Source organism: Pristis pectinata, chromosome 6 (genome assembly GCF_009764475.1).
Source record: "Pristis pectinata isolate sPriPec2 chromosome 6, sPriPec2.1.pri, whole genome shotgun sequence".
NCBI lineage: Eukaryota > Metazoa > Chordata > Chondrichthyes > Rhinopristiformes > Pristidae > Pristis > Pristis pectinata.
In genome coordinates this window covers 74,020,487-74,044,878 of record NC_067410.1, presented here as the reverse complement: position 1 = coordinate 74,044,878, position 24,392 = coordinate 74,020,487, and positions in this window count along the sequence as shown.

Sequence of the window (24,392 nt, the reverse complement as noted above, 5' to 3'; positions counted from 1 at the left end):
TGATACCACGTTGCCTTGCAAACATCCTACCGGAACTCAGACTTTTTGTTTAACTAGTAGAAGCAGGACTAGGCCGCCTGGTCCCTCAAGCTTGACCATGAAGGGTTTTAATGGGAGCTTGAAAGGATGTTTCATCTTGTTGGAGAATCTAGAATAAAAGGTCAATGTTAAAACATAAGAGCAACAAACAATCTGCTGGAGGGTCAAGCAACATCTGTAGGGAGAAAGCAATTGTCAACGTTTTGGGTCAAAACCCTGCATCAGGACCGAGTTCCTCCAGCAGATTGTTTGTTGTTTCAGATTCCGGTGTCTGCAGTCTCCTGTGTCTCCATTTAAAAACAAGAGGTTGCCCATTTTAGACAGAGATGAGGAGATTTTGTTTCTCGCAGAGGATCATGGCTTTGGAATTGTCTTCCTTAAAGAATTTACTGAGGGAAGGCATGAATGCAGTGTTGGGATTACGATCAGATAAGCCATGATCTTATTGAATGACGGAGCAGGCTCGAGGGGATGTGGCCTACTCTTGCTTCTTATTTTTACGTTCATGTGTAAGAGGGAGGAGGAAGGAAGACACAGTCTCCAGCTTCTTTATCTCCATGACATGAAGGCCACAGGCACCACATCCGACACAGGACTCATTTTATCCTCCTTCTACACATCCTTAACTGTGTCCCATCAGTTTTACAACACTTAAATATAGATCCACAAATAAAACAATGAACCATCAACCATCCATTCTTAATGCCTGCTTTCCACATGTCTATGCCTGTTTTATTGCTCCTTCATAGGGCTGCCCCAGCAGCTGTTTCTTGGTGAGGGTTGCTGACTGGGAGAGAAGATCACAGAAGTCCTGAGGAGCTCTGGGACAAGAAGGCCCAGCTTTGAGCCAAACTCTCTTGTCATGAATGGTATCAGTCTGGGCTGATGGGCATCAGCAAGGGCACCGATGGTCTGAGGAAATTACAGGACCAAAGCATCAGGTCTGTGATTCTCAAAACCACTGCCATCCCCCAGGGACAGCAGCATGTAAGTGATTGGAATGAGTATAATACTGAGCATGGAGAGGAAGGACTGGAGTTTATTCTGATTATTGCATTAGTGGTGGGTGGCAATTCTAACCACCTAGATGACAAGATCATAGCAGCATAATAAATAGGTTCAGGTGTGGGCCATTCGACCCTGCAGCTTGTTCCATGATTCAATAAGATCATGATTGATCCTATGCTTCAAGCACACTTTCCTGATTCCCATATTCCCTGATCCCCAGAGTGCTAGGGAAAAGGCTGGAATAACAGTGGAAACCTCACCTGAATAATGATTAGAAAAACCATCCATCAACGAGACAGAGACAAATCCATCAATATCTTCTATAGCTAAATCACCAACACGTATATAGACAAGGTCTTATTCCTTTAAAGCAGCATGAGGAGTGTCAGCTTCCTTTCATTGACTGCTGTCATCCCAATGTGGCTGATATAGTTCCTTGTCAAGTGCCTGCAGTCCAATGCAGCAACAGCAACATAATATGGGTATTACATATGAACTACAGGTGTCATCTACATTAGCATAAAAGGTACATGGAAGAGTGCAAGCAAGATTCAAAGGCAGGAGGCCACATGCACTGTGAGGTCACAACTGCTTCAGTAGTCAGTTATATTCTACATTTCATTTGCATAGCATATAAAAAATGCATTACACAATTGAATTTCTAGACCTTTGTCTATTGTAGGATAAAACTTTGAAGTGTTTTCATACCTTTACTTTCTGGGTGCTAGTGTAAGAAATCAAAGTTAAATGCTCAGTATCCCATTTTACTGAGATGGAATTACTTCCTTTCTGATCTTCAGTACACTCAGGCCTTGCCTGTAATGAGGCTGTGACCAATCTTCTCTTGACCAACTCCATGGCATTCAGCCATACCAACCTCCTCCGCTGTCTGTCTTCTGCTTTACAGTTCAAGTAAGCTGCTCTTTAATAGTTCCTCTCCAATATGTCCCAATGCAGCTAATAATTAATTTGTTTGCTGTCACACAGTGACATCTGGAGTTCTTCATGGCTATGTCCTTGTCACCCTTTCTTTCATCCACACACTGCCCTGAATGACATTGTTTGCAGGCACTGAGCCAGGATCTATATAATTGCTGATGATGTTCAACTCTAACTTACCATCAACTTCATGTAATAGAGTATTTACAGCTTTTCAGTGGTACTTCATCAAAGAGTAGAGACCTTATGAAAAGTTGCAACTGACATTTTAATTGAGAATATCAAACAGTATCAACCAAAAGTGGAACCAGCTACAAGTGTGACTGGCTATCAATCATTTACTAATCCTTGTACCTTTCTGTTTCCTGTGGGCTAGAGTCAATTATTCTTATTGCAGAAGAATGCTTTGAGATTCAAAGCTGAAGTTGATGTAAGCAAAGTATGCATATCTGATCCCCTAAGGGAAGGACTTTGTATTAGGGAATCTGCATTTGATAAGTTAAAGAACAAACATTCAGCACAATTCCCATTCACAGCCGCTTAGATCAGGCTTGACGCCACATCTCCCACACATCAGATTCTTCCTATGTGCCCTTTCTTCTGTAGTCTTTTCAGGTCATTCAGCCATCAGTCACTTTCCAGGGTTCCAAAGTGCTGGGACGTAAAAAGGAGGAACAATAAACATAGACTTGAAGTCGTCGTTTATCAGAGTAATTTTGACTTCTTTCTCAGAAACAACATGTATATTGCAATAGCCTTAGTCCTGGTCGTCTGAAAGCTATTAAGTTAAGATATTTTTGGGAAAATTTTATTTTTTTATGATTGTTTTATTTCCACAATTTTACAGTTAATTTTATTTATTTCATCACGGCATTCTATTTATAGAAAATTTCACTCCTCATTTAGGTTGGTTGGTAATATTACTAGACAGTTGAGTATATCAAAAATGACTGTTGAACACATGATTAATATTAAAATGCATCATGCAAGTATGTATTCTGTAATTAAAGAGATAAACCGTAAGGATAACAAAAAAAGTCAAATAAAAAAATATGTAAAATTCATGACCACAGATTTAATTCAGCGCACTTTTGTTAAAATCCTTTTTCATATTTAAGTCATCACTTTGATGAAATATTTTTGAAACTCAGACTCAAGGGGTTTAAAACTAAACAGAATTAGTTCCTTTATCCCATGATCAGAATCATAATCTACCCTCTTACAGTATCCTATGATGCAGTAATGCCATTGTGTCTCATATGGGTAACTTACATTATGTTTTTTTGGGGTTCAGAGGTGGATAGTGAGGCTAATATGGGAACCACAGTCTCCTCCACAGATGGGGCAGGAGGTGACTGATAGAATTGGTGGGTGGTGGTTTGTGAGATGGTGCCCCACTTCCACAACACATGTAGGGTTCCTGTGTGCTCTCAGTGCATGGCATCAATGTTCTTAATACCATTCTGAATGTTCTCACTCCATTTGAGCAGTCATGGGCACAAGGTTCCCAGAGATGTTCTGTTTCTTTAAGAAAGATTTGAATACATTCTTGAATCTTTCTTTTGTCTGCTTGGTAATCTCCTACAAAAGATATCAGAATAGAGTGTCTTTTTCACAAGCCTGATATTGGGCATGGAAGTGACTGCAAGTGGGGCCCCAGTGCCTGGGACTTTAACCTCAGAGAGGATGTTGACATTCGTTTGCTTATTCTTCCAATAAATTTGGAAGATTTTGCATAGACAACATTGTTTTTTTTAGGTATTGCTGAAGGTGGTTCAGGTCACAAAAGTGTATAAGACATCAGAGATCACTGTTACCCTGTAGATTACGAGTTTTGTGCTAGATCTGAGTTCATTTCCTCAATTGACCAAAGGCTGCATTGGGGCACTGAAAGTGGTAGTAAATTTCATCACCAATGTCAGCTGAGAGGTGGCTCCCATGATATGGAGGTGGTCTACATTTTCCAGGATCTTGTGAATCTTTATTGTCAGAAGGCAGTGTGGTATTGCAGGAGCAGATTGGTAGAGGACCTTGATCTTGCAGATATTGAGTTAAGGTCCATTCTCTCACGTGCTTCGGCCAATGAGTCAGCAATGTCTTGGAGCTCAGTCTCTGAGCATGTTTGAACATAAACATCGTCTGTATATTGCAGCTTGACTGCTGAGGTTTGGGTGACCTTGGTTCTGAAGTGCTGTCACAATAATTTGACCAGTTTTCTATTGGTTCCAAAGTTTAGCTCCACTCTTATGGAGGTACATATATGTGACGCCCTTTGACCTCACTAAAACTTTTGATAATCAAGAGGGACAATAGAGCTCCATCTTCAGATTTGGCTGCCCAAAGAAATTTATCTCCATCATACATTTTCTCTATGATGCACGCAAACCATGATACTAACCAATGGATCCACAACAGAACCAGTCTCAGTGAAGACTATTGCCAAACACTGCTGTGTCATTGTTCCAACACTTATCTCAATCTTTCTCATCATATGTTGCACCTCACTTCCAATAAACTTGCTATGGGAGTGAAGCTAATCTTTAGAACCGTGGAGTGCAGCACAAGGCAGGGAAACAAATCTACAAATGAATAAGTTTTTTTAATACTCTTTCTCATTGAAAGTCCTATCTCTTTTAATTTTCTATCCTTCCTACACACCCGAGGACTTCTGAATCCAAAATATTTACAGTCCCCTAATGACTATTTCCTGATTTATCTCAATGATATACCCCACACATTACACGTTATTCTCTGTCTGAAAGACAACAATGTCAACACTGGTCAAATCCCAGGTGTTAAATTTTTATTCATAAGTCACACACTCTCACATTTATTACCACTTGCTGAAACATTCCAGAAAATCCTTTCTGCCACTCCAATGTTACACTTGGGCATTAACCTTCAGTGCAATTACAGCAATCCAGTGGAAGAAGGTGCAATGTGTTCTGTGGCATTTCATATCATCAGTTTAATTGATGGCATCACAGTGGGACTGATAGGTGATCTGGAACATAAAAGTAAAATTTCCCTCACTGTTTCACTTGCATCCTCTGTTTAGTGAATAACTCGCTCTTGTCCGCATGCCTCCCGTTTTCTTTTAAAATATTTCCCATCCAAAATTTATCTCAGTTTCACTTTAAGGTTTCATCAGCCCTGGAAGGAAGGAGTTACCACTCTATTTCTGACACCCAAAACTGATAAAGGTTCCAAGGATTCAAACTTTAATGGCTTATTTCTTTATTGGAAAGAATTGGTCGATTAAAAAAAATCAGCATTTTTAATGTTTTTGGAAACCTTTAACTAGATCATGGGTCCATTTAATCTGTAAAAGGACTCTGGCCTTAATTTTCTCTCCATATCAAATGACAGCAATCCCACAGTACCAACAAATTCTGCTAATTGGAGATTATCTAGTTGCTGGAAAAAAGATGAATATTAAAGGGTGCTAGTGGGAAAGTGATTTTTATTTATATATAGAGCAGCCTTTATTGCCAATTTTTGATTGCCCTTAAGAAGGGTTCTGATAAATCACCCTTCAGAAATGTTGCAGTGCTTATGGTGAAAATACCCCAACAGTATTGTTGGGATGAGAGCACCAGAAGTTAGACCCAGTGACAATGAAGGTACTACAATCTACTTCCATCAGGATGTTGTATTGCTTCGAAAAGAAACTAGTTTCCATGCTGGTCTTTCCAGGCACTTGTGGCCTTGTCTGTCTTGGTGGTAAAGGTCGTGGGTTTGACTGGTGTTGTGAGAGTTGCCTGGGTGAATAACAGCAGCTATTCACACATACTGCAGCCATGGTGGTGGAATGAATGTTTATAGTAACATACGGCTGTCAATCAGGTAGGCTGGTACATTTGGGATGGTGTTAAGCTTCTTGGGAATGGAAAGGTAGCAAGTGAAAAGCATTCATCACACTCCTGACTTGCACATTATACACAGCGGAAAAGGTTTAGGTTCTCAGGAAATTAATTATTTGGCACATAATACTCAGCCTCTGACTTATCTTTGTAACAATGCTATTTACGTAGTTGGTTCAATTAAATTTATAGTTAATGTCGACTCCCAGAATGTTGAAAATGAGGGATTCAGTGATGGCAATGCCATTGAATGTCAAGGGTAGATGGTTAGACCCTCCTGTTGCTGTGGCACTGTTGCAAAGTGATTTTTACTTTCCACTTAGTAGATCACGTCTGAACATTCTTTAGGTCTTGCTGTATAGCAGCATGGACTATTTCATTTGCTGAGGGGTTATGAATAGAACGGACCATCATGCGATCATCAGCAACATCCTTATTTCTGATCTTATGATGAAAAGGTCACGGATGACACAGTTGCAGGTGACTGTGCCTGTCTTGAGGAATTCCTGCAGCAATAACCTGAGGATGGGATGAGTACCTGTCTACAACCACAACCCCCTTTCCAAATGTTGAAGCATTTTCCACTTGATGCCTACTGACTTCAGAAGGGAATTGGCACTGACAAGAAGGGGCTGAATCATTTGTTGCTATGGTGCAACATGCTATGATAAATGAAAATAGCACTCTTTAGTTTAAATTAGAGCAATGATGTATTTATCAATATTTCCTAATGAAACAGAATATTGATTTTACTTAGACACAGCTGTTACTTGCGATGTTTTGTCATTCATATTTGCTATCCTCATGGTTCTCTGCTGTTTTATACAACATGATTAACATGATTTTCGATTTCAAAAAGCATCACAGGAGATGGAAGATATAATGCTTGGACGTAGTTGGAGTGCAAACAAGAAAAATACATCAAACACCCCAATTTCTGCATCCACTCCAGTGTGTAATCTTTCTACTCTAGTACTAAAGAAGAACATAAGATAAGATATCTTTATTAGTCATATGTACATCGAAACACACAGTGAAATGCATCTTTTGCATATATTCAGGATTTTTAAGCGATTCACGTGCAATTATTCTTCACTTGCTGCATTTTTCTAGTGTGCTTTCTTGCTTCTATTGAGGTTTCCATCATAAGTTCTGTTTCCTCTGCTCTTGAAACAATCTGTTTTTCTGATTAAATGGGTTTTGTTTGCTCCACAATTGTTTGTTTGCTGCAAACTCAGACATAATCCCCACCCTTCCTCCAACTCACTGGCTAACAGTGCTGTCAATAGGGACTCTACAGTTTTAAATCAAAATGCAGTGAAACAAACTAACTGAAGGATCAGTTCCTCTGTTATGATTATGGGTCAAATGAGGAAAAGAAACTTCCTCTTTAATCTACAACAATTAACAAAGAATAAATTAAGACGGAGTATATTTAGACATATGGAATTAACAAAATGTGCTCACATTAAATTGAATTCCTTTGATAAACATCTTTTTGAACTCAAAGGAATGATTCCTACAAGCTGGCTGCTCTACTCTAATTATCTCTTGATGTCCTTAATTATAACCATTTGATACACCTAAATAACAATACAAACATTAGTATTTCACTTCAAGTGAAGTAAAAGCAAAATGTCTTTAATTCAAAGATCAGCATATTAAAACAAGCAGAGAAAACAATTAAGAGAAATTAATAGTTATTGCTTAGGACTAAATAATATGTTTTCTCCAACCTGTTATCTTTGTTATTCAAACAGTTATTACAGAAAAATGGCAGCTGTTTACAAAGTCTCTGACGTTTGCCCTCACATTTGATTCCAAAATGACTCTGTTGCATTAATAAACTATATAGAACTTTAACAACTGCCTTTCTTGGAAGGCAGAATGAAGAGAAATTCAGTGTTTCATCCAGATATACACTTGAACGCTCAAATGTAGCAGAGTATTTCATTTTTAAGCCTTTTCACAGTAGGTGTATATTTGACTTCATTTAATCCCCCATTGTGTTTGAAAAACATCATTTCTTGGGTTGTGGCTACCAACAAATGATTGTGTTTATTTATAAATTAACGGATGTATCATAGAATTGTGCAGTGGCCCAATGAATTGGAGCACCTCCAATACATTGTATCACACATTATTGACAAAGGCTCTGATTTTCCATTATCAGGCATATTTCATTTTAAAGTCATCTAAAGGTAATTCCCATTGGGATATAGGAGAGGGTGGGGAGTACTAGTTAGAAGCAATGTTAAAGATAAAATCTTTCTTTTTTGGACCTAAAGAAAACCCTCCATTTACGTAAGACTTTGTGTGTGGCTCTCAGGACATCCCAAAACACTTTACTACCAATGAAGTAGTTCTGAAATGTAGTCACTGTTGTAATGTAGGACACATGACAGCAAATTTTTGCACCAAGTTCCCACAAATAACAAAGTGAAAGTGACCAAGTTAATCCGTTTTACTAATTTGGAGTGAGAGTTATTAACCAATAGACTGGAGCTGACTTCCCAGTTCTTCTTAATAATACTGCCTGGTATCTCTTACGTCCATCTGAGCGGGCAGATAGAATTTCAGTTTACTTTCTCCTCCCATCCGTCACCCACATCCCTCAATACTGCACTGCAGTGTCTGTCAGTCTATGGAGTGGGTCTGGAATCCACAACCTTCTGACTCAAAGGCAAGAAGTCTACTAATTGAGCCACCGGCAATCCACTATATATTAAAGGATTATTGGCTAAGCCCTCTTTATGCCATCTGACTGAAGGCAATATCCAAAACTGTCTTAATGTATGCATGGGTCAGAGAATTATATCTATTTGTATACCTATGAATAATATTCCTGATTAAAGTATTCTCAGCAATGTGTGCAGTCCATATGTATAAATTCAAGGCAGAATCAGTTAATCGAGTGCATTTTTTCTGTAATATGCAACCCTTTACAGTAAATCTTCAATAAGGTATAAGGTATTTATTAGTCACATGTATATCAAAACACACAGTGAAAGGTATCTTCTGCGTAGTGTGTTCTGGGGGTAGCCCGCAAGTGTTGCCACGCTTCCGGCGCCAACATAGCATGCCCACAACTTCCTAACCTGTATGTCTTTGGAATGTGGGAGGAAACTGAAGCACCCAGAGGAAACACACGCAATAATCCAGCACCCTTAGAACTAGCAGATTTTCTGGATTATTTGGATGTGACTCCTAATAATATCCAAATATACTTCTATTTCTCTTTTATTAAATATCACACAATATTATAATAAATATTCCAGACAACCTACTGAGTTTAAAGGGAGAGGAAATCCACGAGCTCTCTGGACCCTGGCTCCAGCTGAAAATCTCCTTATGTTTCCAACCACTGGTGTTCTGGACCCCTACAGCAACTCTGGCTGCATACCTGGCCTACAGTCCGGACCCTGGCCCCAGCCACACTCTGGACCCCTGCTCATAATATGACTACTGAAAAAGTCGGATGCTGAACTGTCAGAACTTCTGAACAACTAGATGCCGAATTATTGTAGTTTTACTGTAACAGAGTAATCAAATGTGCTTTATCTCATTCTGCTCTACCGACGTATTGCATAGCTCTTTTGTAAATCTGAGAATATGTTGAATTCTTTCAGGGAACATTTGGTTGAAGTATGTCATCTAGCTTCTGTATTAACTAACACTGTAATCTTTAGAATAGCTGAAACTGTATCCATGGAAACCACATCCCTGCAATGTCACCTGGAGCTCATATGGGTCTGATGCACAACCAGAAGCTCAGAGCCTCAGCTCAAAGTAAGAATCCTGATATGCATTAAAATCCTCAAGGGGCAGAGTCTCAACCCCAAAGGCAATCTGATGGCTAAAAGAAGGTGCAATTATAAAAATAAACAGATTGATTCAACATTTACAAGGAAAATGGAGAATGGGGGCAGGAGGAGATGGAAAGAGGGAAATGCAGAATAAATGTAGTGCAGCAAAAAAAAATTACACCTAATAAGGTACCACCTCAGTGCAAGGTCACTTACCTCTTTGAGTGGGTGATCATTTGATTTTGTGCTACAGTGCTGGGCTGGACACTTGCAGTAACTAATGCTGGCAGAAAATTTCCTGTTGCTTGATTAAAGAGGGTCACTGAATACTAATGGTGCAACATGAATTCTCTCTAATACCCAGTCTGCTTTAAATAGCATTAAAAGTAGAGTTTGTAAAAAAGTCAACTTACATTTGCAAAATAAATTAAGGTTTAAAGGAACTCATTCGTCAAGACAGAATAAGCTCAACTGTTTTTTCCAAACATTCCTTTTATCCCAGGGATCAGTCCTGTGAACCTTTTCTGATCTGCCTCCATTACAAGGATATTCCTTCTTAGAGCAAGGCCAGTAAACTTACACTGTACTCCAAGTGTGCTCTCACCAAGCCCCTGCAAATTATCCCAACACTTCCGTAATGTTGAACTGCTGACTCTTTATGATAAAGGCCATTGCTACGTTTGCCTGGCCACTCTACTTCCTGCCACTCCAGTATCACTCTCCTAACTGCCCTCCTCAAAGTTAATTAGGGATGGGTAATAAATGTCAACTTTGCCAACAACACCCACATCCTGCTTATGAATAAAACAAAATTTGTTATTTCCTACTAATCATGCCAGTTTATTCTCTGAGCCAAGGTTAATGATGAATTCCCCTGGTTTTGTGTATAACTAATGCTTATTTGTGTGGAATTTTAACCAGAGCCCTTGTGAAGTCAATTGTAGTGTGATGTAGGGCTTTTCACAATTCATTTGAGTTCTCATATTCCAAGAAGAATCAAAAAGGATATATTATATTTGAGCTTTATCCATACCATAATAACCTGGTAAGTACCAGTTAAACTAGACTCAATATTAGAAGGCGCGATAAAGTTCAAATATATTCCTGATAATTAAAGCAAGAAAAATAGCCGGGAAAAGCACATTAAACGTGCAGTGTATGGTGGGCTAATGATTCTTTTGAGGACCTGCCTAGCAAAATCCTATTGTATCCAAGGCATCTCGTGCATTAGAACAACCTTGAATATTTAATACACTTGAAGACCATGATTATGTAGCGAGCAGGAAAAAACAGGTCAGTCGCAGGCCAGGGTTACAGGGTGGATTGGAGTTACATTGGAGAAAAATTGGGGGTAGGTTACAGCAGAGTCATCTCATCAGTCAGGAGGATCAGAATCTTGAGGGAAAGATCAGGGCTTGGGTTGGGAGTATCAGGTCATGATTAGTTAGAGAAGAGTCACGTGTGAGAAATGATAGTGGTGGTGATGGTCAGGGATGTACTGATTTGGGATGAGGGGTAGAGGGCCTGAGGAAGAGATACTGAGAGGGGTAGGTTTGTTACTGAAAGTATACATATTTGCATCTGGTTCCCAGCACTGTACTCCAGCAGAAAGATCCCCATTATATTTTGCTGAAGCAGACCTCACATTTGATGTGAAAGCCTACATCTGTATGAATGGCCTGCACCACCTTTGAGCCATGCATACGTGAGGCAATTCTGGGAAAGTGGCAACCAGGCACACATTGCACGTTATTCCAGACCACTGTGCAAGACTACCTCATGTGCAATCAGTTTTCCAATAAAATTCTATTATGTAGCACCTGGAAATATTCTAGGTCAAAGTGTCTGTATCACCTATATTTGCTCAGTCACTCCATTGCATATGAAAATCCCATAAGCCTATTTCTGATCTGATGGTATTTCTCCAATATCAGTAACATGGAGATCCTCTAAATCCATGCTGAAGAAAACTATCAGATGATACTGCAATAGGAGCATTGATTATGGAATATGCTATTCTTGAGCAGTGATTTGTCATTTGGCCCATTTAGCTCAAGCAGCACTTGCCACAACTCTTCTATTAATGATAACAAAACATTGACTAAGATGAGCAGTGATGAAATGGAAGTTAATTTAGTCTGCACACCGTAGACAAATCAGAAGAAGCAAGAAAAATAGAGTACACAATGCTTCGTATAAGGTACAGAAAAGAAAGGTAGAAAAGTAAGAAAAATAAAATTAGAGATTTGAAATATCTCCAACAGCCTGAAGGAAAGAAACTCCAGTTTAAATTGTTCACTTTCCTGCCAGAAAGATTGACAGGCTTTAACAACAATCACATTGTTATAAGCTATGCAATTAATTAGTAGATTTAACTTTCTACAGTGTAATTAATGGGTGATTAATGTGCAAATCCAGCAAATTCTTAAAAATAATGGGGGCTCTAGGGATAAGATGCCACTCACACAAAGCAAATAGTGGAACCACGTAAATCAGCCAGCAAGTTCTGGAGAGCCGCGATTCCATAGAATGATTTGCACATTAGTAATGCATCATTAACATGCTTTTTCAGTAACTTCTGTCCCAATCATTCATTCTTGAATTCTTGCCATGAGACAAGATGGAAATTGATCTTCATGCTGCCGTGGCGTCCAACATAATGCATTGAATATCTATGGATGGGAAAGAGGAATGGAGTGCAACACTGTGAAACATGACAGGGTAGATATCAAGATGTTTCCACCAATGGGACAATATCGAATGAGGGGACATAATTACAGAATTAGGGGTGGTCGTTTAAAACTGAGGTGTATTGGAACTCCTTCTTACAGAGCATGTTGAATCTGTGGAATTTTTTGCCCCAGAGGGTTGCGCAGGCCAGATCATTGGAGGTTTTTAGAAGAGGAAATAGATAAATTTTTGAAAGATCAGGGAACTGGGAACAATGGGGAACTGGCACAGAAGAGGTGATGAGGCCTGGGACAGATCAGCTACGATCATACTGCAGGTCAGGGAAGCTTAAGGGGCTGAGTGGCCTACTCCTGTTCCTATTTTCTTATCTTCTGATCTTAAGTCAGGGCTATAAAGTATTTGAATTACAACCTACGAATAATAACCATCGAAAATGAAAAGACAAAGAAAATCGTTGACACATCTCTGTGCATGTAGAGTAATTGTGGTAAGAAAATTGGTCATTGCAATGTCGAACATCTGCTAAATGGTTGTTTATAAGTTCATATTATTTTTAGTCATCCCTGAAGAAAAGCTGGCAAATTGTACTGTAGAGTGATGTATCATTTGTACAGTGTTATGTATGTAATTGTGTATAACAGTATTTCAACACAATGGTGCACAGGCTTACATATTGTACAACATGCAATACCATGCCTGTGGCCAAATCAATGTCTTGGATTGATTTGAAAACTTTTTCTGTTGCATTCCCTGCTTCTATTCATAGAATCCAAAGTTTCAATTACCTTCATATGGTCTTTTCTACTCAAATTCCAACTCTTAAAGACATCTGTACCGTAGTCTGTGTTTCTCCATTCATAGGAATGCAACAAGAGGAAAAGATTATTAAGCCCATCAATCCTGTGGCACAGCTGATCTGCAAAGCTGTAGTCAGACTGGCTAAGTGGGAAATAGGAAAATTTCTCAAGCACTCCTGTGAATAGTTACATGTCATTGGATTACTGGCATTGCCCTTTCTCTAATTTCCACTAGACTTGAGCACCCAACATCCCTTCCTGACCCTTTCACTGTATTGTTAACAAGAGCCCTCTCCTCAGGGACCATCTCCCTTCCCTTCAAACCTGACATCTTCCCTTCTAAATAACAACACTTGACATTTCCCTCTCCGCACCCCACCCCCATCTTCAAAACTACCTACAGAGCTCTCCACCTCATTTTTCAACCTCCCTTTCCTCTCTAAAAATACTTAATGTGTTTTTGCCTCCCAAATTACTGTCCACCTATTCTGGAGCTCCTTCTTTAAAATTCCTGAATCAGGTCTTTGGCTTTTATTAAGTTCACAACTGATATTTTGTTATTGTGACAAGAATAAACTATTCCTTTCTGTCATCTGAAGCGTGAAGCCATTAATCCTCCTCCACCAGCTCTTCACTGTTGTCCATCCAGAGGAGGACTCCACTCCTCTTGTTCCATTCTTACCCATCCAGTTTCCAGTTTTTGCCAATCACCTGCAATGGCTTCTTTTCTCCTATCATTATCCAAAATTTCCATTTCCATCTCATTTCCATCTGCATGCTGCCCAGTGATAACATTATCTTCCCCATGTATACTGTTGACGTCTACATCATTTCCACCTCTCTTGACTGTTTCTCTGCATTGTCAGATTGTTTGTCTGACTTACAGCACCAAGGAGCAGTAACAATATTGCATAATTAATTATTGAAAAGAGTAAAACCATCCCCTAGCCAACAGCTCTGTCCCACTCTCTGGCAGACATTTAAAATTGAACCAGATTGCTCTCAACCTTGATGTCATATTTAACTCCAAGGTGAACTTGAATCATTAGCCCAAGATATTGTTTGGACAATCTATTTCAGAGTCTTGGCTTATCTGCCACTGAAGCTGTCATCCTTGTCTTCATTACTTCTAAGTTTTGCTGTTTCAGTGTCCACCTCATGTTCTCCCCCATAAGCGTGAGGAGATCTGAAACTCTGGGCTGTGTCCTAACCAAACCTTTTACCCATCTACCTCTGTGCTTGCCAACTTACATTGACTCACAGTTTGGCAATGTCATGGTTTTTAAATTCTCATCTTTGCTTTCCCTCTGTAGTTTCACCAGTTAGCTCCTCACTCACCTGAAAATTAGGCTCCTTTTCTGTGTTGCCTTTGTAGTTCCTACAACCCTCCAAGATATTTTTGTCATTCCTACTCCAGCCTCTTTATTAACCCTGAATATAATTGCTATGAAAACAACAGCCAGGCCTTCAGGTGCCAAGGCTCCAAGCTCTGGATTAGCTATTCCCCTTTAAGCTCTCTACCTCTATTTTTCTCTCTTAAAGCACTCTGTTAAACTGACCATTCTGGCTAAGCTTTTTGTCATTTTCCTCATGTGGGTCTGTGTCAAATTTCATTTGATAATGCACCCAAGTAACACCTCAGACATCATGCTTTGTCAAAGGTGACATATAATTTTTGATTATTTATTCATTCTTTGGGATGTGGACATCATTATCAAGACCAGGATTTATTGTGTAAATTGTATAAATTATTTAATTTAATTTTATTTTATTTACAGCGTGGTAACAGGGCCTTCTGGCCCAACGAGTCTGCGCCGCCCATTTTAAACCCCAAATTAACCTACCCATACGTCTTTAGAATGTGGGAGGAAACCGGAACACCTGGCGGAAACCCACGCAGACACGGGAGAACGTACAAACTCCTTACAGACAGCAACGAGAATCGAACCCCAATCGCTGGCGCTGTAATAGCGTCGCGCTAACCGCTACGCTACCGTGCTATTCTTGAGCATTCCTTTCAGGAGCTAGGTTGTGTTTTATTGTAGGCTCTGCGGCAAGCAACCACTCAATGCAGACAGAATATCAGTCTTGACGTGTGTGTGTGTGTGTGTGTGTGTGTGTGTGTGTGTGTGTGTGTGTGTGTGTGTGTGTGTGTGTGTGTGTGTGTGTGTGTGTGTGTGTGTGTGTGTGTGTAGTACCTTCTGAGCAAACTGCCTGATCTGTTGGGGGAAGAAGCACCTCTGCAATTTCTAATTGCATTTTATTTGTTTTTTTTTGCAGAATCTTGGACAATTCCCAAAAGAGACACTAATTCATTATGGATTCATAGTCCTACAGTACAGAAACAGGCCCTTCAGCCCATCGGGTCTGCACCAACCATCAAGCATCTATTTAGACTAATTCCATTTTTTATTCTCCCCACAATCTCATCCACTGCCTCCAGATTCCACCATTCACCTACCCACTAAGACCAACTCACAGTGGCCAATGAACCAACCAAACAACAGGGCTCTGGAATGTGGGAGAAAACCAGAGATCCTAAAGTGAACCTACACAGTTACAGAGAATGTGCAAACTCCACACAGACAGCACTGAAGGTCAAGAATGAACCCAAATGGCTGGAGCTGTGCCACTGTGCTGCCCTAAATTGAGTCATCAAGAGATACAGCTCAGAAACAGACCCTTCAGCCCACCAAGTCTGTGCCGACTATCAACCATTTACACTAATCCTACCCTGACCTATTTTATCCTCCTCACATTCCCCGCAATACCACCCCCTCAGGTTCTACCACTCACCGACATACTAGGAGCAATTTTCAGTGGCCCACTAACCTACTAATCCCCATGCCTTTGCAGGAGGAAACTGGAGCACCCAGAGGAAATCCACATTGTCACAGGGAGAATGTGCAAACTCCACTTAGACAGCACGAGAGGTCAGAGTCGAACTCAGGTTGCTTGAGCTGTGAAGCAGCAGCTCTACTAGCTGTGCCACTGTGCTGCCAATGTTATGATCATTTTATATCAGGTTCCCAGTAGAAGTCGTTACTCTTTTTACACTCATGCTCATCTATTGTTTGCAGCAGTTTGTGATTACCACAAAGTGGAGGCAAACTTTCCGTACAGATTGCTCCTTCTAGAATCCTCTTACTTGGAAACAACTGTTAAATCAAATCCAAACAGAATTGAGATAAATTGGTAAATTAGTAAATTGGTTTATTATTGTCACATGTACCAAGGTACGGTGAAAAAACTTGTTCTGCATGCCATCCATTACAGATCATTTCATTACAGCAGTGCATTGAGGTAGTACAAGGTAATACAATAACAGAATGCAGAATAAAGTGTTACAGTTACAGAGAAAGTGCATTGCAGGCAGACAATAAGGTGAAAAACCATAACGAGATAGATTGTGAAGTCAAGAGTCTATCTTATTGTACTAGGGGACCGTTCAATTGTCTTGTAGCAATAGGATAGCAGCTGTCCTTAAGCTTGGTGGTACATGCTTTCAGGGTTTTGTATCTTCTGCCCGATAGGGTGGGGCGGGGGGGTGGACAGAGAATGTCCATGGTGGGTGGGGTTGATTATGTTGGCTGCTGTACCAAGGCAGCAAGAAGCGTAGACCATGGAAGGGAGGATGATTCCCGTGATGTGCTGAGCTGTGTCCACAACTCCCTGCAGTTCCTTGCAGTCACAGAGCAGTTACCACACCAAGCCGTGATGCATCCAGGTAGGATGCTTTCTATGGTGCATCAATAAAAATTGGTGACGGTCAAAGGGGACGTGCCAGATTTTTTTAGCCTCCTGAGAAAGTAGAGGTTCTGGTGAGCTTTCTTGGCCGTGGTGTCTATGTGGTTGGACCAGGACAGGCTATTGGTGACGTTCACTCCTAGGAACTTGAAGTTTTGTACCCTCTCAACCTCAGCACCATTTATGTAAATAGGAGCGTGTTCACCACCCCCCTTCCTGAAGTCAATGACTAGTTCTTTTGTTTTGATGACATTAAGGGAAAGGTTGTTGTCATGACACCATGTCACTAGGCTCTCTATCTCCTTCCCGTACTCTGACTCATTGTTATTTGAGATTCAGCCCACTACGGGGTGTCATCTGCAAACTTGTGGATGGAGTCAGAGCAGAATCTGGCCACACAGTTGCGAGTGTATAGGAAGTAGAGTAGAGAGCTGAGGATGCAGCCTTGTGGGACACCAGTGTTGAGAATAATCATGGCGGAGGTGTTGCTGCCTATCCTTACTGATTGCGGTCTGTTGGCCAGGAAATCAAGGATCCAGTTGCAAAGGGAGGTGTTGAGTCCCAGGTCTAGGAGTTTGGAGACGAGTTTGCTTGGAATTATAGTACTGAAAGCAGAGCTATAATCAATAAATGTGGATGTCTTTACTGTCCAGATGCTCCAGAGACGAGCGTAGGACCAGGGAGATGGCGTCCGCTGTGGACCTGTTTCATCAATAGGTGAAATGCAGTGGGTTGAGGTTGTCTGGGAGGCTGGAGTTAATGCGTGCCATGACCAGCCTCTCGAAGCTCTTCATGTTGGTGGATGCCAGAGCCACTGGGCAGTAGTCATTAAGGCACGTTACCTTGTTTTTCTTTGGTACCGGGATGAAAGCGGTCTTCTTAAAGCAGGTGGGAACCTCAGATTGAAGTAGGGAGAGGTTAAAAATGTCTGCAAATACCCCCACCAGCTGATCTGCGCAGGGTTTAAGGACATGGCCAGGGACACAATCTGGGCCAGATGCTTTCCATTGGTTCACTCTCTGGAAGACTGATCTTACGTCTGGAATGGTGACTGTGGGTTCAGGTGCATTGGAGGCTGTCAGGGTGGGTGGTGACATTCCAATCCCCTTCTGTTCAAAATGTGCATAGAGTGTGTTAAGCTCATCAGGAAGGGTTGTACTGTTGTCAGCGATATTTATAGCAAAAATAAGATTAAAGTATAATTTCAGTAATTTTTTTCCCTGGCCTTACAGTAAAAGCAAACCATTAAAGTACTTCATAGATTTATTTAATTTGTGGAAGGTGAAACACGGCAAACTCTAATTTTGAAGTCTTATCCTAATAGATGTTGTAGTTATATATTCTGTCCACCAGCCATGGTTAATTAATGTGTGTATATTAGCAGGTTAAACGTAGAGTTTAGTATCCAGATTTGTCTGTTTCTGAGCTATCTAGAGAAACCAGCTTCCTTTCAGACTATATTTTTGCTTCTCCCGATTCCTACTTAATTCAGTTTCATTTTTCTTGTACAAATGATGCCCAAATAAACAACATCTGGAAAACAACCAGCCAACCACTTATATACTCATTTACACCATAGTTTGTGCAGCACTTCTTTTATTGTGAAATGGAACAGTGAAGCACAAAAAGCATAAATAAAAATAGCAAAATATCAAGATATGAATTCTGACATCCACCATCATGAAGTGCTTTGAGAGGTTGGTCATGGCACACATCAACTCCAGCCTCCCAGACAACCTGGACCCACTGCAATTCGCCTATCGCCAGAACAGGTCTACAGCTGACTCAGCTCTGGAGCATCTGGACAGTAAAGGCACATACGTTAGATTTTTGTTTATTGACTACAGCTCTGCCTTCAATACAAGCAAGCTTGTCACAAAACTCCGAGACCTAGGACTCAACACCTCCCTCTGTAACTGGATCCTTGACTTTCTAACAAACAGACCGCAATCAGTGAGGATAGGCAGCAATACCTCCGACATGATTATTCTCAACACTGGTGCCCCACAAGGCTGCGTCCTCAGCCCTCTACTCTACTCTCTATGCACTCGTGACTGTGTGGCCAGATTCTGCTCTAACTCCATCTACAAGTTTGCAGACGATACCACCGCTGTAGGCCATATCTCAAACAGCAATAAGGCAGAGTACGGGAAGGAGATAGAGAGCTTTGTGAAATGGTGTCATGACAACAACCTTTCCCTCAATGTCAACAAAACTAAAGAGCTTGTCATTGACTTCAGGAAAGGGGGCGGTGTACATACACCTGTCTACATCAATGGTGCTGAGGTCGAGAGGGTTGACAGCTTCAAGTTCCTGGGAGTGAACATCACCAACAGCCTATCCTGGTCAAATCACATAGATGCTCACCAGCGCCTCTACTTTCTCAGAAGGCTAAAGGAATTTGGTTTGTCCCCTTTGACTCTCACCAACTTTTACCGATGCACCATAGAAAGCATCCTTTCTGGAAGTATCATGGCTTGGTACGGCAACTGCTCTGCTCAGGACCGCAAGAAACTGCAGAGAGTTGTGGACACAGGCCAGCACAACACAGAAACCAGCCTCCCCTCCTTGGACTCTTGTCTTTACCTCTCATTGTCTTGGTGAAGCAGCCAGCATAACCAAAGACCCCACCCACCCAGGACATTCTCTCTTCTCTCCTCTTCATCGGGTAGAAGATACAAGAGCCTGAGGTCACGTACCACCAGATTTAAGGACAGCTTCTACCCCACTATGATAAGATGATTGAATAGTTCCCTTATACAATGAGATGGACTATGACTTCACGATCTACCTTGTTGTGACCTTGCACCTTATTGCACTGCATTTTCTCTGTAGCTGTGACACTTTACTCTGTACTGTTATTGTTTTTACCTGTACTACATCAAGGCACTCCGTACTAACTCAATGTAACTGCACTGTGTAAAGAATTGATCTGTACGATTGGTATGCAAGACAAGTTTTTCACTGTACCTTGGTACAAGTGACAATAATAAACCAATACCAATGTTATTTGAATAAAAGATAGAAAATATTATTACCAAATTTATTTTGCTTATCAAATTATTACAAGACAACATAGAAGCAGGAGCAAGAATAGGCCATTTAGCCATTCAACAAGATCATGGCTGATCCAATCTTGACCTCAACATTATCTCCATGTTCTCTCCCCATTCTCATTGATTCTCTTTTAGTTCAACTATCTGTCAGTTCCTGCCTTGAATATATTCTACCTCCACAGATAAGTCCTAAAAATTCCAAAATTCCAGGTAGACAATTCCAAATAGCCACAATTCTCTGACAGAAGAAACACCTCCTCAACTCAACCTGAAGTGGGCGACCTCTTATTCCATGACTATGTCCCCAAGTTCTAAATACGGGAAACATCTTCATCCATCTTGCCAATTTCCCTCAGAATCTTTCATGTTTCAAAAAGATCTGCTATACTGCATTAAGTACGGGCCCAACCTGTGCATCTTTTTTCTTCCACGTATCAATCCCAGGAATCATTTAGCGAACATTCACTCAATGCAAGTACATCCTTCTTCAAATGTGGAGAATGAAACTGCGTGCAGTATTTCAGCTGCAGTCATCATCTCCCTGAAAATTTGCATCAAAATTTCTCTACTTTTATACTCCATAAACCTTGCAATAAAGGCCAACATTCCATTAGCCTTCCTAATTATTTGCTGTCACTACATGCCAACCATTTGTATTTCATGCACTGAAACCCCCAGATCCATTGGTACTGCAACATTTGGTAAACTTTAACATTGTGCTTTTTTCATCCTTCATGCCAAAGTGCAAAATTGCATATTTTCCCACACTGTTCTCCATCTGTCAACTTTTAGCCCATTAATTTATAACCTATCTATATACCTTTGTTGGGATATCTTTGTATCCATCTCAATTTGCTAACTCACCTACTTTTGCATCTTCAGTAAATTCTGCTACAGTGGAGGGCAAAGCTGCCTGTAGGAACAGGAAACCCACTCATGGAGTCAAACAACATGGAAACAAACCCTTCTGACCACTGACTGGGTGCCAACCTTCATGCAGCCAGTTACACTAATCTTACATTTACATTTTTGGAATAATTGACTGCACTTTAATGTCTTTAATTGTTCTTCTGTTTTCAGAATTTGTAATAATTTCAACATTTTCACATTTTTGATTTCTAACAGTTCTGTTTCTAAATTACAGGGATATTCAGAAGCATTCAAAGTCCTTGGCAGATGTTACAGCTGGCAAAGCCTTGTGTATGGCTTGGCCTGCTACCAAAGCTTTTTCAGGAGTTTCACAGGCAGGGTTTGTTCTGTTTCCCAAGCTCCATATCAATGTAACAGCATTACTTCATGCAAGGCCCTGTCACTGTGGATCAGAACGAGAGTTTAAGTGAACGTGAGTGGATATGGAAAAAGCAAGTCTGCAGTGGGCTTGAATGACAGCAGTGATTGCTGGTACCTTGTCACTAGTAGTAGGATCAATAATTCAAAATTGGCTTGTTAAATTACAAAAATATTGTCACAGTACATTTATAAACTCAGTCCTAATTTTGTTGGACCATATCATAAAAGGCCCTGGAGTTTCCATTTGGCCTATGGAATATTTTTCAAAGCAACTTGCCAGAGAATCAGCCCATCCAGTATTAAAATATCAAAGAATTTCAAATGCAAATTACAATCAGTGCAAACTGAGTTTCTGAGTTCATGGGAACTGGTTTAAAGAGGCCATCCTCTTCCACAAAACTGACTGCGGCCCCAACTCAAATCAATTGCTATTGCAAGTTTCTAATGATTGTAATTACTTGAACAAATCCTGTTTGTGAAACTCCTGGAGAAAGCTGTAAAAGCTGTCAAAGATTTTGAATGCAGAAATAGTCAAAACTATAAGAAATCAAAAAATAATCTTGAAATTATTAAAAATGTCCAAGCATCACTTAAAAATTCTTACAATAATGTCTTTTCAGCCAATGACAACAATAATTTTGTTTTTAAAGTTTTAAATATATATCTCTTAGTTTACTGCGGCAATTGCACCAACTTAACTAGTAAATGCTCCTGTATAGTTTTCCCTCAAAGATTTTTCAGTTTTTTAAAATAGGTTAGACGTAGTGATGGGCTAGTTGCTTATTAATTGTGATCATTACGTCTGTTCCAAACAGCATTAATGAAGCTGCACCAAGTCATCACTATTGAACAAATGAAGGAATATTCATTAATGCAGCTTTTTTAAAAAAATGTGTCCTGAAGCCAAATGCTATGTCATAGAAGTTCAGCATTAAACAAATAAGTCTGATCAGAAACTTGAAGAAAAAGCAAAGCCAGAACAAATTAGAGTGCAATTTGTACTGAGGAATCTGACTGTACAGTAAATGGAAAATGTACTGTCCATTCTTATTTGTTTGAAATGCAGTTGCCATTCTGAGAACACAGCAGACAGGAAACAATATAGGAATGCATACAACTGGTTCCATGGAAAAACATATTAAGCAAAGATACAGGAAAGTACACAGGGCTAGAAATTGCCTGCGCATGAGAAGATCATTAATGCAGTACTGAGACCTCAAGTAAGCAAAATTCCATGATACATTAGGCTCAAGCACGGAGCACAATAGAGGAGGCTTTGCACATTGGGCAAACAAATGGGATAATTAAAAGAAAAGGATTAATGTAGGATTAGTGTAAAATGGATAGTTGATGGTCAGTGCAGACTCAATGTGCCAAATTGCCTGTTTCTGTGCTCTCTCTCTCTTTGATGAAAAGCCTTTCAACCACAAGCTCCCACCACAGACCAGAGGATTATTGGAGGGAGGGGTGCACAGATGTCTGGAGAAACTAATGGTGAGAAGAGTAGTGGATAGAATTGGGATTGGGGGGATATGGAGGATAATTCAGGAGGATAGAAAATTAAGGGATCTTGAGGAAAAGGGCAGTAGTGGGAGTGGGAGCAAACACTGGGAATACCTCTTAAAGGAGAACCTATCCTGGACACGTTGTGTATCTCAGCAGAAAAATAGGCAACAAAAGCCTTACGGCGAAGGCATCTTTTTCACCCTGGTATTGAAGTTGTCCAGGAGAATTAGGTTGTTTCACTATGGTCGAAGACCTCCTAGGTCAGATTTGTAACGTAAAGGGTTGGAGCACATGTACTGATGATCATGGCGTGCTGGTTCCACATCATCATGAGATGGAGGTTCATGAGATAATTGCCATCCCATAGGGGGAGTTGCTTAGAGACCAAATCAGCTCATTCATGGCAAAACCTACATGATAAAGATGATGATCCTGTTCGCCCTTCCAAAAGGAGTAACCACTACCTTGTTCTTTGGGCTGGTTACTTCCTCCTCCTCATGTCTCATTCAGGACAGTGCCAATGTCTAAGCATAGTATTCCCCGAGCTATGATAACAAAGCAGCATTCAGGCCGGTTGCTGTTGAGACTGTTCATGAGATCCCGACATTCTGGGTTTCAAACTTAATATCAGCAGTGCAACAAAACATCACCAACTCCAAAATGTACTTCATATTCTATGATTCTGCAACTCCAGTCTTTTTGAGAGCAATCTGAAGGACATGGTGAGATACAAATCTTTGAACGGGAACAGGAAGTGAACATGCAGCATATCAGATGTAATGAAATCTCATCTTCATTCAATAAAATACAGAAACAAGCTCAAAAGGAAAAAGTAGTTTTAAAAATATTCTCCCTTGATGGGCTTGATTAACATCCTGGTCGGTTATCTGATGTTGACAGCTCTGGGCTTGGGTTTAGTGAATTTCCCCTTGTTAGTCCTGGCCAGATCCAGCTCCAGATTCCTTGTCCATTGATCATTTTCACTAGCTGTATCCCCAGCCAGTGTGAGAAAAATCCTTCTGAATTGTTTCTATATTCCATATGCTATATTCTATGTTCTATTCTGTGTCTATATTCTATACGCTAGTAATCCTATCAACAAAATCAACTAATTTACTGTCACTATAGAGCATAGTTTTAAAAATTAAATAACTTGCACTATCCTTAAAATTGATAGTGACCTTCTAAACTAACATTCTATTGTGTTGAGGGACTCTTGCCCTCCAGAAAGACAATCTTTTGGATGAGATCTTTAACCCATTCTGCACTTTCAAGTGGATATAAAGAATTTCATAGCTCCTTTGCTCATTTTTGAAATAATGCTATCAACAGTGCTCTGGACAATATTTATCTCCCAGTATTTAAGTGGCCAAAGGAAAAAGATTGCCTGGCTATTATCATTTTGCTCTTTGCAGGGGTTTGGTTTTGATGTTTCCTACATTACCTCACAAAAACACTTCAAAAGTACTTCATCAACTGTAAAGCACTTTGGGCTGACTATATTAAAAAAAAATGCACTACATAAAAGTGAGTTTTTCTCCCTAAAGATCCAGAAGTGGTCTAAATTGTGCAAAGATGAATCTGAATTGGATGTTCCCAGTTGAACTTACAGAACAGTGTGATTCAACCCACAAATCACATTTCATTCTG